At 42.0% G+C, this 13,661-nt stretch overlaps 1 protein-coding gene across 2 annotated transcripts in view; it reads left to right on the top strand.

Moving 5' to 3' along the window:
• The window catches only part of LOC143781586 (uncharacterized), a 409,484-nt gene that overhangs the window by 204,429 nt on the left and 191,394 nt on the right, over positions 1-13,661 (top strand). The window lies entirely within an intron of this gene.

The raw sequence follows: 13,661 nt of genomic DNA, 5'->3' as shown, positions 1-13,661 counted from the left end.
CCCATACACAATGTCTCTCATTCTGACCCCTGTCAGTACAAACACGAATCTCCATTCGTTACCTGTTGGTGCCGCACAGGTTTCCCGGATCCCTCTTCTCCACAGAGGTATCCCTCAAACGTTTCTCACTCAATCTTCCCTTTTCTCTGACCCTGGTCAGTATTATACACGAATCTCCATTCGTTCTGAAGCCTGGTCTGTGTGAGGTCCAGAGCCCCCACCATGTGCTCTCCAGGGAGCCGCCACTCCCAACACATGGGGCTCTCTCCAGGACCTTCCAACACAGACCGTCCAGGTCTATGGTCTCCAGGTGCTTCCAGGATGACTCCAACACCAACCGTCCGTGCTATGTCCAGCACGCAGGCTCTCCAGCCTGGAATGGTCACTGTGTGCTTCCAGGACGTCTGTCCCCACCTGGAACCGTCCAGCACACAGGCCACTCTGCAGTGTCCAGCCAGGACACACAGAAGTGTGTCCACCATGACACACACTCACATTCCATTCCTATTCCACCATGTGCTCCACACACCTCCTTTACATAGGTGTAACCACACCCAGGTACCTGTCACATGGCTAGTCAGGTGAGCGTGACATCACCACAGGTCCTTGCACACCATATACATGCCTCAATGCATATCTCAAGGAGCACACACAGCGCCCCCTATCTGCCACAGGGGTCGCTATACTACAACATGTAGACTATGACGGCTGCAGCATGCTAAGCAATAACGCAGCGCTATCCTATCGGGACCCTATTAGGGATGATCACTATTGGTTTTGGATTTTCACGTTATACCTTTACAGGGCCCCGAGTTATGTGATTTATTGCACTGGTGTCGTGTTATGTGGCATTAATCTCCCATCATGTATGAGAGCCCGGATTCAGTTATGACCCTGACCACAATTGTTAACAAATACAAGTCGGAAGCAAAATAATAATACTTAGCGGGAAGGCTTCAACCAAAAAATGAGATTGAGTTTTGATAGTCGCCTTTAAAACTTCATGTGTTTTATTCGAAGTAGAGTGAGCAAAAAATGCTATATGAACATTTTCTGTAAATTGCTTTAAGGGGTAGGCAGAAATAGCTCAGCCGCACAGCTGTGTTGTTCCATCAGAAACCTGTATTATTTTGTTTATATCCTGATAAAATGGGACCCGTAAGGGAACGCTAACACAAAGATTTGCAATCTGCTTAATCCAGACCTTCACTAATTACAAGAATCATTTAAAGGGGGAGTAAACTGTAAGGTGTAATTAAGTTTGAAATGGTTTCACGAATTTATCCCTGAAAGATTCCTTCCTTCCGAGCACCGGGAAAAAAAAAAATCATTGGCACTGTAGAAATTGCTGTTTTGCAGCACTTTACTGTTTTTCGTCTCATTACATTAGTTCTTTAGATTTCTAATATACGACAAAGTTATTACTGAAGTAAAATCATCATTTCCTGAAACAAAAATATCTACAGATATTCTAAATTAATTTTCCGAAATACGTCATAGCCTTTTAGAAGCAGTAGATTAATGGAACGTTGTCATAAAGCTTTTTTTTTGTATTTTTTTTCACATTTATTTGTCCAATAGGTGGCAGCACTCAGTTATGAAATTGTTTAATAACCCATTTTCAGAACCTATGAACTCTAATAAAAAGATGTGGAAATTATAGGCGCTAAAGTAATGAAATAACAAGCGACTAAAATAAGGAAATAATTGACTTGTTCTCAATATTTGTTAAATTTTTCGAAGGCTTCATCTTAAACCCACCAGAAATATTATAGTATAGTGAATTAGATTCAATAATAATTATAAAAAGTTACTAAATAGGCAAAAAACAGTTTTTTTTCCTATAAAGTATAAAACCTACAGTTGTGTACTGTCATGATGCCCTATGCGATTACAGATGTGTCTTTTCTTATGTTGACTGCATATCCTGAAATAAGTGGTGTTAGATGAACAGTTAATATATATATATATATATATATATATATATATATTTATATATATAGTGATACTCTGTCAGGAGATGTTTATGGTGTATGTGATCACGCATGTGTGTGATGTGGATTGCGGTAAACCGATATGCAAAGTAATGTCTCCAAAGATTAATAAATTAAAACAATAAAAAATGGCTACCAAGACTAAATACAGAACTATACACATATCTTTATTAATAAATGAATTTAAAATCCATAGGATATGTGACCCAAACAGAAAGGCCTGGTTCAGACACCTTGGTGTAAAACACAAAAGGTCCCAAAAATAAATATCAAGGACAAAAAACTCCAGAGAACATAGGAACACTGAGAGGAAGTGAATGGACCACCACCAGAGAGTGTAATCCTTAAAAGTTAAGTCTTTATTTAATAAATCCAAATAACAATAAATCAGGAAAAAACTACTGGACACTAAAACAAAAAGGGACAGAATGTTGCCTATATGAAACTCAGTGTGTGGTCAGGAAAAATTAAATCAGTGAATTACTGTATGATCCCAAACAATGTTGGTAGCAGACATCAAAAAAAGTGCTGAGTGCAATGGCTGTAGTTCAATATTCAACCACAAAAAAAAAAAAAAAAATACAGAGTAAGTGTGACCACAATGTAAACTTAACCCCTTCATGCCTCGGCCCTTTTTCGTTTTTGTGTTTTCGTTTTTCGCTCCCCTCCTTCCCAGAGCCATAACTTTTTTATTTTTCCGTCAATATGGCCATGTGAGGGCTTATTTTTTGCGGGACGAGTTGTACTTTTGAACGACATCATTGGTTTTGCCATGTCGTGTACTAGAAAACGGGAAAAAAATTCCAAGTGCGGTGAAATTGCAAAAAAAGTGCAATCCCACACTTGTTTTTTGTTTGGCTTTTTTGCTAGGTTCACTAAATGCTAAAACTGACCTGCCATTATGATTCTCTAGGTCATTACGAGTTCATAGACACCTAACATGTCTAGGTTATTTTTTATCCAAGTGGTGAAAAAAAATTCCAAACTTTGCTTAAAAAAGAAAAAAAAAAGTGCCGTTTTCCGATACTCGTAGCGTCTCCATTTTTCGTGATCTGGGGTCGGGTGAGGGCTTATTTTTTGCGTGCCGAGCTGATGTTTTTAATGATACCATTTTGGCGCAGATGCATTCTTTTGATCGCCCGTTATTGCATTTTAACGCAATGTCGCGGCGACCAAAAAAACGTAATTCTGGCGTTTCAGATTTTTTTCTCGCTACGCTGTTTAGCGATAAGGTTAATGCTTTTTTTAATTGATAGATCGGGCGATTCTGAACACGGCGATACCAAATATGCGTAGTTTTTTTTTATTATTATTATTGTTTTATTTAGGATGGGGCGAAAGGGGGGTGATTTAAACTTTTATATTTTTAATATTTTTTTCACATTTTTAAAAACTTTTTTTTTTCACTTTTGCCATGCTTCAATATCCTCCATGGGAGGCTAGAAGCAGGCACAGCCCGATCGGCTCTGCTACATAACAGCGATCATCAGATCGCTGTTATGTAGCTCAAATGCAGGTGTGCTGTGAGCGCCGACCACAGGGGGCGCTCACAGCTACCAGCGATCAGTAACCATAGAGGTCTCAAGGACCTATATGGTTACCTTCCTGATGCATCGCCGACCCCCGATCATGTGACGGGGGTCGGCGATGACGTCATTTCCGGCCGCACGGCCGGATGCGGCAGTTAAATGCCGCTGTCTGCGTGAATAGCGATTTCACCCGCCGCTATTGCGCGCACATGTCAGCTGTACAAAACAGCTGACATGTCGCGACTTTGATGTACGCTCACCGCCGGAGCGCACATCAAAGCAGGGGACCCGACATGCGCAGTACATGTACGGCGCATGTCGCGAAAGGGTTAAATTAAAAAAATAAATGAACAGTGTAATAGCAGCACAGACTGTCAGCGGCCTAACAATAAAGTGCGATGTGCTAGCCACCAAATATTAGTTGAATCATGAATAGGAAATGGCTTTAAACAGGCCTGGTCACATAAGAATGAAAAGTAAAAGAGTAGCAAAGTTACAGATGTAGATGTGGCAATGTGATGGCAACACGCTGTCCCCTCCACCCCAACGCGCGTTTCGGTTAGACTTCTTCAGGAGGCGTTTAAGGATTATACTCTCTGGTGGTGGTTCAATCACTTCCTCTGTGTTCCTACCTTGGTATAAAAGCGATACATTATCATTAGTAATCCGGTACTTCCAAGATTTGTAGGAAGAGACCCAGTGAAATGCCAATGAAATAAAGCACCTAACAAACAAAAATAAGTGTTATCACCAAAAGGGATGTTAATTAGTGAAGCTCTAAAAAGTACCAAATGTAATATTTATCAAGCCAAGCCCCTAGTCATGGTTTGCGTTAGCTTCTGTGGGGGGGCCATCAAGGGGTTTGCGGATAGGCTGCTATAATGTAATTTTGAGAAATTGGGTCCATAACAAAGGTGGACACATGTAATGACTTAACCACTTCCAAGGTTCTCACCTCTGCGCATGCGTTGATACAGGATGTCCTACTGCCTGTGTATGTGCATGTACTGACTGCACAAAGAATGGAAGTGGGTAAGTGTGGGGTGCAAGAAATGGGGGTATTCATGATTGCTCAAGTCTGTATGCAACAATTTGGGGCTTTTTAGAAATTTGTCCAAAATGTGTGCAACTCCTTTAACGCAGATTAGAATTTTTTATTTACATTATTTAGTAATATATTGCCCATCATCTCTAAAATTACCACCAGTGATATAGAGTAGCCAGCATTTTCTTTTGTCATGGTCAGTCATTTTACTCCTATCCTTTCCTATGTATTTTCTCTTCTATATTGACCCCTTACTTTTTGGGAGGGGATGAGTATTCATTTTGTATGTCCTTTGTTCCATGTCCATATCTTTTCCTTCTTTTTTTGTGTAGACCACCCATCATTTACATCAAGTATTTTTGTATTATCATGGACTGGCAAACCCCTGGCTTCTTTCATGTGAGGACTATACCTTCGAGGGGATCGTTTTGTGCTGTTATGTTAAATATTTGTCTCTAAGAGGTGTCATAGTAATTGCTAATAGATAGGCGGCACAGATAGAAGAGAACCCTGTCCAGAAAATTGTAAATGGGCCCTTTGCAGTCCAATAGCTCATTGTAATGCCCAATTCCACCGGTTTAGGAGGTGGTAGTTGCCCCCTTACATCTTGGACCCATGCACTGCCGCACAGGTTGCACCAATGATATATCTGCCTTTGATAAAGGTGAAGGGTTGAATTTAATCTTCTCTATATATCCCATATTAAGAAAATCTGAAACCATATAACCCATCTCTTACCCGCTCTCTTCCCAGAATTCATGCATGGACTAACCGACTGGTTCACCCCTGTGATATTAATGAGCGGCTGCTTTGGAAGCTCCTCAGATAAGTGAGGTGGTTGATGCTTGCAGCCATAGAGAAGTGACTTTGTGAATATATTTTGAAGGCAATTATACGTAACTTATTTCTACGGGCGCTCGGCCATTCGGCGGCACAGCACGGCGGTCTAGTGAGCCGTGACTTCAGTAGATTGTTCCTGTATAATGATGTCTATCTCTGTTTTGCTGTGCTCACCTTTTGTGAGCAATAACAAGATCTGCTTTGAGCATGAAGAATGGATGACAAACTTGGCTTGACCCGGCGTCCTCTGGTTTGAAGCTGATAAATAGAGCCTTGTAAATGCAATCTCCATCCGCGCCGGAATGAACGGCTATGCCGCATCCACCAGCAACTTCTCCTTGTACTGTACGTCGCCATTGTTTTAAGTCACCTAAACTCACTTATTCTTCATTTTGGCCGCCGGACAAAAAAAATAAATCTAAATAATGAGAAATTGCAATGAAAAGTTTGGTGTTATACCCAGTTTTCCCTTTAAAGGGAAAAATTGCAAATTGTTTGAAAAAACAAGCAATTTTGCAATTTAACTCTCGTTAAAAATACTCTTTTCTCGAACGGTGGGAATTTTAATTTTATAGTATACAGCTCATTGCTTAGGTCACTGGCCACTTCTGAAGTCTGTCAGCAGTGGCCGTTTCCTAAGCAGCCCATGGTCTGAGGCTCATTTGATCCCCTGCATTCGGCCAACTTCAGTCTACCAGTACTTCAGTGATGCTGTGGAGACAAAGCTATTTCTGCTTACAGCATGGGAGGATGCCCAGATCAGACCCCCGGCATGACCATGCCTGGTCCGAATAAGTTGATACACCCTCTTTAAGACATTCTTTCCTGACGCATCTATTTAACAGGATGTATTGCTATTGTAGGGGATAGAGATTAGCGGATTGATTCACGGCACTCCAGTGGAGTTCCCAGATCTCTAGTGTCAGCTGGAAGGCAGGCCTTCAAATCTTTTACCTTTTAACGTCTCCAGTGGAACTTTTGGTTTGCCAGGGTTGGCACGACATCATTTGTGCCTCACGCCGCATAGATGACGTCATGCCGGCCCTGACATACCTTGCAGTGTCCCCGATGTGGCAAGAGATTCACGAGCCTCCCATCCAACCGCTAGGTACCACTGACATCAACTCAGGGCCAGAGGCCCGTGAATCAATCTACTTATCTCTAAGGGTGCTTTCAAATTGCATTTAGACTCTCGTTCAGTGGCCCTGTCTGGGCTTATGTCTGAACCCCAACAAAACGGGATTCTGGCGCATGTGCCGACAGACTATAATGGTGCCTACAGAACGAAGGTGCGCTCTGGAGTGCATCATTTTTGGGTGTATACGCCTACTGGAGGCGGCCACCCAGGTGAAGTCTACTACGTCTTCAGTGTCCTCCTCCAGTAGGCGTACACTCTCGAAAATGAACGTCAGGGCACTTTTTTGCTTTGCCAGCACCATTATAGTCTATGGTCCCGTCAACACATGTGTCCAACTCCCGTTTTGCAGGGGTTTCAGATGTAAGCCCCGACCTGGCCACTGAATGGGTGTCTAAACTCAATGTGAAAGCACCTTAAAGGGGACACACCCTATTGCCAGGGTCAGCAGCCATCTCATGCAAAACTATAACTCCTTGGGGCATTATAGGAGTTGTGTTTTAAAGCCGCTGGAGCGCCGCAAGTTGCTGATCCCTGCCCAAGGATAGCATGTATTTCCAGGTGGAATAACTGAGGAGTGACATCAGTGTTGTAAGCTACGATGCTGTAAAATATTTTTTTTTTAATGGCGAATGCATATGTTTAATAAACCAGACATTTACAATAAAAGATATCTTACGTTCAAACTTTCCAGGAATCCGTGCCATATGTGATGTTGTATTAGCTCGTCGCAGGTTACTCCAATTAGTTCATCGCAGATAAGCTGATATTAATGGTAAACAAACAAAGCGTGAAATAAATGGAGGATGTGATACATAGTGTACCGGCAGGAAAGTATGTTAGTGGTGTGAACAGCAGCCGCGTAGGGAGGCACAAGCCGCGGTGTAAAAATAGTTCATGGTGCCCCACGGCATTCCACATACACGCTTTGCTCATGTTGTGTAAATTGCAAGATAAAATTACCGTTCGCACCAACTGGAAAGCTTGTAGCCACCATCACTAATGATCTTGTAATTGCACATCACAGCTGGGCCCGGCCCGCACTGTCCGGGCTTGCAGCGATTCATTGACGGGGCTGAGGGCGTTTTATTTCGCCGTCTCTACGCTTCTAGAATACAGATAAGTAGTCGGACATATTTGCAGCCATCACTTCCTCCAAGTCCTTCTTTTATGTAAACTTCAGGACCTGAGTTCTGCTGTCTCTTCTTTGAGACGTCTCGGAATGATTGTTGGCTTATGTATAACAGGATTGGAGGCCAAACTGCGCTGAACATACACTTGTACGCAGATTTAACCGATTCTTGTAAATCTGAGCATGCAGTTTAAATGGCCCCTGTATTTTTTTTTTTTTTTACTAGCTTTGAATACATTAATAGCGCAGGAGAATATTAGAAAATGTGTAATATATCTTATGAGAGAGATGCATGCTTTTTTTTCTCCACTTTAGAACCTCCTCTCCCCCTGAACTCATTATTCATTCTGAAAAGCAACTAAAATCGGACTCGGTCAGAACAAGAGAGACTGCAAGCTCACTGAGAGATCAGCTTACAGCAGAATACAGCTGAAGACACGTACAGATGCTGCTGCTTTTTATTGTTTTGTTTTTTTCTCTCCTCAGAACTGGATTCACAGCTACACTGCTCAGTTCAGCATTAAGATATCCTGTATGTTGCTGCACACGGGTTGCATAAAGACAGGAGAGCAGGAATCTGTTATGTCTGTGTGTACTCTCAAAACATTAGAGGCTAGAGACAACCTAAATTTAGAGATATATGGTTGCATAAGTTAAAAAAAAGACCACGGTCCATCAAGTTCAACCTTTCTCCACCAATATTTTGTCGCTAAATTATCTATAACCCACAATGTTATATGTACTGAGAAAATCATCCAGCCCTTAGTTAAAAGCTGTTATAATGTCGGCCATTACTACCTCTTGTGGTCGGCATTCCACAGTCTGACTGCTCTAACTGTAAAGAACCCTTTCCTATTTAGCTGCCGCAATCGCCTTTCTTCCACCCGTAATGAGTGCCCCCTGTAACCAGATAGATGCAGGATACAAGTCATAAAATGGCCAGAAATAATATTACATCTCATGTACGTGCACAACAGCTGAAAATCATCTGAAATTACAGTTATACTTTAAATTATTTTGTTTTCTGAGTATCCATATAAAAATTAATCCATATAATCTTACACTTTTCATACTAATCATTGGAGGTCGCATTAAATTCTTGAGACCTGTAGTTCACTTGTCAACTTTGCTGGATAGTCTAAGGCAGAGTCTGCAGAGTCATATCATTATCCATTATTATTAAAGCATGGAGGGTTTGCACTGCCGAAGACCTAGAATAGATCGTATCGTAACATAATACACAGATCAGGCTCTATGTGCAGCTGCCCTTCTCAGTTATTTCCTGATCTCCGTGCTTCATAATTTCCAGGAAACTGTAATAATCTATTACATTTCTTCGACAGTTACAAATGTAACATTTGCTACCTTAAAGGGGTTGTGCAGGCTTTGGATTCAAGTCTGCAGTTACTCTATGTGACTGCAAACTTGTCAGTTGTCACTGCATGCAGTGTGCAAGCTGTCGGGATTTGCCTGGAACGGGTGGGCTCGTTGCTGCAAGAATTCGATTTGCATAAAAGCGGTCACTTACTGACTAGACCTGCGTGGCCTCGCTCAATACAAGTGAATTGAAGGAGACCGGACACGTATATTCGAAATGTTGCTGGAAGTATGCAAATCGCTCCCGGCACTGGGGGATCCTGACAGTGTGCACCGTGCACACAATTCTGCATTCACATAGAGTGGCTGTAGACTTCGTCCCCCAAGCCTGGACAACTCTTTTAACATTGCTGCGAGCTACAGCATTCTCTTGGCCTTGCATCGGTTACCGCCCGTATACTTAGTGTGAAAAGTGTCTGTGTTACACGAATTGCGTCAGCGCCATTTCTCATTGTGTAAATAGATCTAGCGCGCCATCTGTACACATTGCTACATTGCAGCTGCCATAAAGCGAACACATCCTGCTGCACAGACTATACAAACAGGAAGATGGGTAGAAAATGTGTCTCCAATATGGCCGCCCCCAGAAGAGTTTTTAAATATAAAAAAAAACAATTTATCTACAAATTTAAAAAAAAGTAATAAAAACATTATATTCATTTTACAGAGTTAAATCCCAATAATAAAAATTAAAATTACTAATCTATGAGATATCAGAAGCCCCCTTTATTTGTCACCGGTTCTTATAAGTTGGCATAAAACTGCAGACTTGGCACTCTATTTCTAGGACTTTTTTTTTTTTGCTGATCACAAGGTTCTAGAAATGACAGGAAAGCAGCAGGGAAGAAATGTATTTTATCACCCTCTGCTTAGTGTCTAATCCGCTTTTTAGACGGGTTTCTGTTTAATTGTAATAACATGTAGATATGGGCATTATGCACGGTGGAGGTCCGACCCCGCTGCCATCGCTTTATCCCATCGTGTTTCCATTACTTTCATCCGAATATTATCGCTCAGACAGATAATTGCACTTTGAGAAAGACTCACTTTCAGGGACAATAAACCACTGTTGCAATTCATCATCCGTAGGTAAGCCACTGCTCGTTCACATGACTGGTGACTGTGGGAGTCTCGCCATTAATAAACAGCGACACCGGGAACATCACTAGATCTCTGATAATGAAGCGTTCATTATATATCCGGAGACAGACCAGTTCTCTGTTAGAAGATAATAATAAATAAACATATTGTGGTTAGTATCATCGTCCGCAACGTTTCTTAAAGAGGCTGTGTCAGGTTTGTTTTTCAGGAGCGCACAGCTCCCCTGCCTCCTGCTTGCCGGGAGCGGTGCGCTCCTGAAGATTACAGAACTATGCGCTGTTAGGAAAGTCTGTTTTGTCTTTTGCCTCTACGGCATCGGAGAAACACAGGGACAATGCAGCTGGCCATATCGAGCCAACCTTACAAGCCGAAAGCGTTCACTCCTTGCCTAGGAAACCGACCACCTCTGATGGACTGCAGCAGTAGCCTGTATCCTAGGAAATGAGCCAAAAGCTATAACATTTGGGACTGGGCACACGCTGCAGAGTTGTCACAAAGCCTGAAGGGTTTCCTGATGTCAGCAAAGTGAATGAGAATCCTGAAGTCTCATGCACACGTTGCTTATTCTTGACCTGCTGATTTGGTGCAGATCTAAGTCTGCAGCGTGTCAATCCTTTCAGCGTTTTTGCTGCAGATTTCACCCATGTAATAACTTGGGAAAAATCTGCCACAAAAGGGACATTAAATAAAACGGCAAAAATGCACGTTTTTGCTGCTGTTTTACTGCCAGGAGATGCAGAAATTTCTGCACCAAGTACTTAATGTGTGCCCATACCCTTAAGAATCCCTCTGATCTTAAGAACAGAATTTTTAATAAGGAGTAAATTTCAAACTTGCTTGTTTTTACAATTTTACCCATTTTATCGAGACGAAACAAAGGGAAACCCAAAGTTTCTTTAAGTCTAAGTGTACATCCGAAATATTTGTAGACATTTTGGCAGCCAAAATTTCTGCTTGAAGTCATATTGAAACTATGCCAGCTATCCCCCTTCTCTTTTGGATCTACAGAGCTCTTTGTCCTTAAACCTTGTCATACCTAGCCATGCGTATCTCTCACAATATTATTACATTACATACTCATTGCAGTTTTTTGTTCTGATTTTTGTAAAAATTGTGTCAAAAACGAAGTGGTTTTGCATCAATTGAAACATAAAAAGTTGCAAAACTACAACCCTTTCACTGGTGCATGGGTTAAAATACCCAGTCATGGATTGGTGCAGTTGAGCATAGATGGGAATGGAGCCATGGGTCGTCACATGGAGTATGGGCTTTATTCGGCAGACCAAAGGATGATGTGTTGCAGAAGTGACATCAAGGGTCAAAGTCAAGAGTGAAACTGCTACTAGGCATAAAATCCCAAGGCATGGCAGATATCCAGGAATAAGGGCTTTGCTAGGATAAGTAACAAACCAGCAGTGATCGCACAAGGAATGGGAATCTTTGTATAATGTGAACCTCAAATCAGCAGATCATGCTTGATCATTAGTGATGAGTGAATGTGCTCAGACAAGGGGTTATCCTAGCATACGCGGGTGCTAACCGAGTGTCTTCAGCATGCTTGAAAAATATGTTCGATTCCCCGCAGCTGCATGTCTCCCGGCTGTTAGTCAGCCCTAACACATGCAGGGATTGCCTAAAAAGAGGTAATCCATGCATTTTTTATGCAGCCTCAGGGACTCGAACATATTTTTTGTGGACTTCGAAGATACTCATTTGGCATGCTCGGATGACACCTTAGCTAAGCATGTTTGCTCAACACTAATGATCACTCAATATCTACCTTGGTATAGGACCACCATCCAGATGGGTACACCTTGTCGTGGTGGGACGATGTTTACGATTTTTTATCAAAATCGTGTTAACCCTATGTTATTTACATGCACTGTTTAATAATATACTTACTTCCGGGTATCTGCTCATTTTATTTATTTTTTTCTGGGGTTTTGTCTGTGAAATGGTCACAGTATGAACATGCTCCTACATATTGCATCTATACCAGCTTGTGCTCCGGCTCATTTCTTTAAGTTGGCGACCAGGCCTGACGTGATCTTTTTGAGACAATTGTTTTTGTGTAAATCAAGTTTATTAAAGGAAGTTGCATATAACAATACTTTGCAAGTTAGAATAGTACAAACAGAAACATATCAGGTACCGTTTAACAGTGTCAAGCATTATAATTCAGAAAAGGTATAGTAAAGTTTTCAAAATCAACCCATGAAATCATTTCTTTATCTCCTTAAATATAAAGAGTGCTATTCTAAGAACTTTTCAAAGGAGCATCTGTGAACAATAAACACTTTCTAGAAATCGAGACTAGGAACGTCTTCCCATTGACTATATAGTAATCTATTACTTTTGGCAATGGGGTTCCTGGCCACTATAGGTCCAATTCTCCAAGACCCATTCTGTTGATTAAAGTTGGTAATGCTAGGATATGGGTACCAGGATGTTACATTATATAAACTTTGGTGTAAATTAAACCAACTTTATGATTAGTAGAGGAATTTGAAAATGAGTGAAGAGAAGAGAAAAGAGAAAGGAGATGGGGTGGGGAGAGAGGGTAAGGTTTCCGGTGTCCCGTCCAACTCAACTTTTAGTTAGTATTAAAGCAAAAATGTTCCACCACCTGAAAAGTAGATACATTAGGGAACCGATAGTATATTTAGTAAATTAACCAAGCCAGGTAGTTAGCTCCTCAGTCTCTCTAAACACTATCCAAGGGGTCCATATATTTAATACTTTATCCAAAGTTCCTGTATCCTGACCCACCAGTTGTTCCATATGAAGGAGATGGTTTAGTTCTGCCACAAGTTCAGATTTTGAAGGAGAAATTGATTGTTTCCAATAACGAGGTATTAGATTTCGAGCAGCTGTCAAAAAATGTCTAAGAAGACTTTTCTTAAATTTGGCTATGGAGAGATCACAAATAGACAACAAAGCCACCTCCATTGTGGGTCGGACCTTATGGAGGGATAATTTGTTGTGGAGATCAAAAACAGCCTCCCAAAAACCTCTAATGGGTGGACAAGACCACCAAATATGAGCGTACGAACCCCTCTCCTTCCAACACCTCCAACATGTATCTGGGGTAGTAGGGAACTGTGATGCAGTGACCCCTGTAACAGGTAGGGGGCGCTGCATGGTCTCCCCGGTATGTGCACGGAGTCGTATTGAGGCCGTGAGAATCGACCTGCAGTGATGTCAGGATCATGTGGCCAGCCCATGTGATCCATTACTGTGGGTGTGGTTACGGGTACATAGTGTGGCCAGGGTGTGGGTCACATGGTTCCTGAGGGCCTGTGTGTGGGCTGTGTATGCTCCTGTGTTGGAAGCCTGGGAGGAGGCTTCCTGGAAAGCACATACTGGCGTGGGAGGTCCTGGGAGGAGGACCGGATCCCTGAGCAGCGCACAGTGGAACTTGGGGAAGCTACAGTCCTCCGGAGGGTCTGGACTGACTAATGTGTGCCGGCCAGGCAAGTTGGTGATCCCCGTGAGGCAGCTTTCCCAG

The sequence above is a fragment of the Ranitomeya variabilis genome, chromosome 6 (assembly GCF_051348905.1).
Source record: "Ranitomeya variabilis isolate aRanVar5 chromosome 6, aRanVar5.hap1, whole genome shotgun sequence".
Taxonomy (NCBI): domain Eukaryota; kingdom Metazoa; phylum Chordata; class Amphibia; order Anura; family Dendrobatidae; genus Ranitomeya; species Ranitomeya variabilis.
This window is presented reverse-complemented; position numbering and strand designations above follow the sequence as displayed.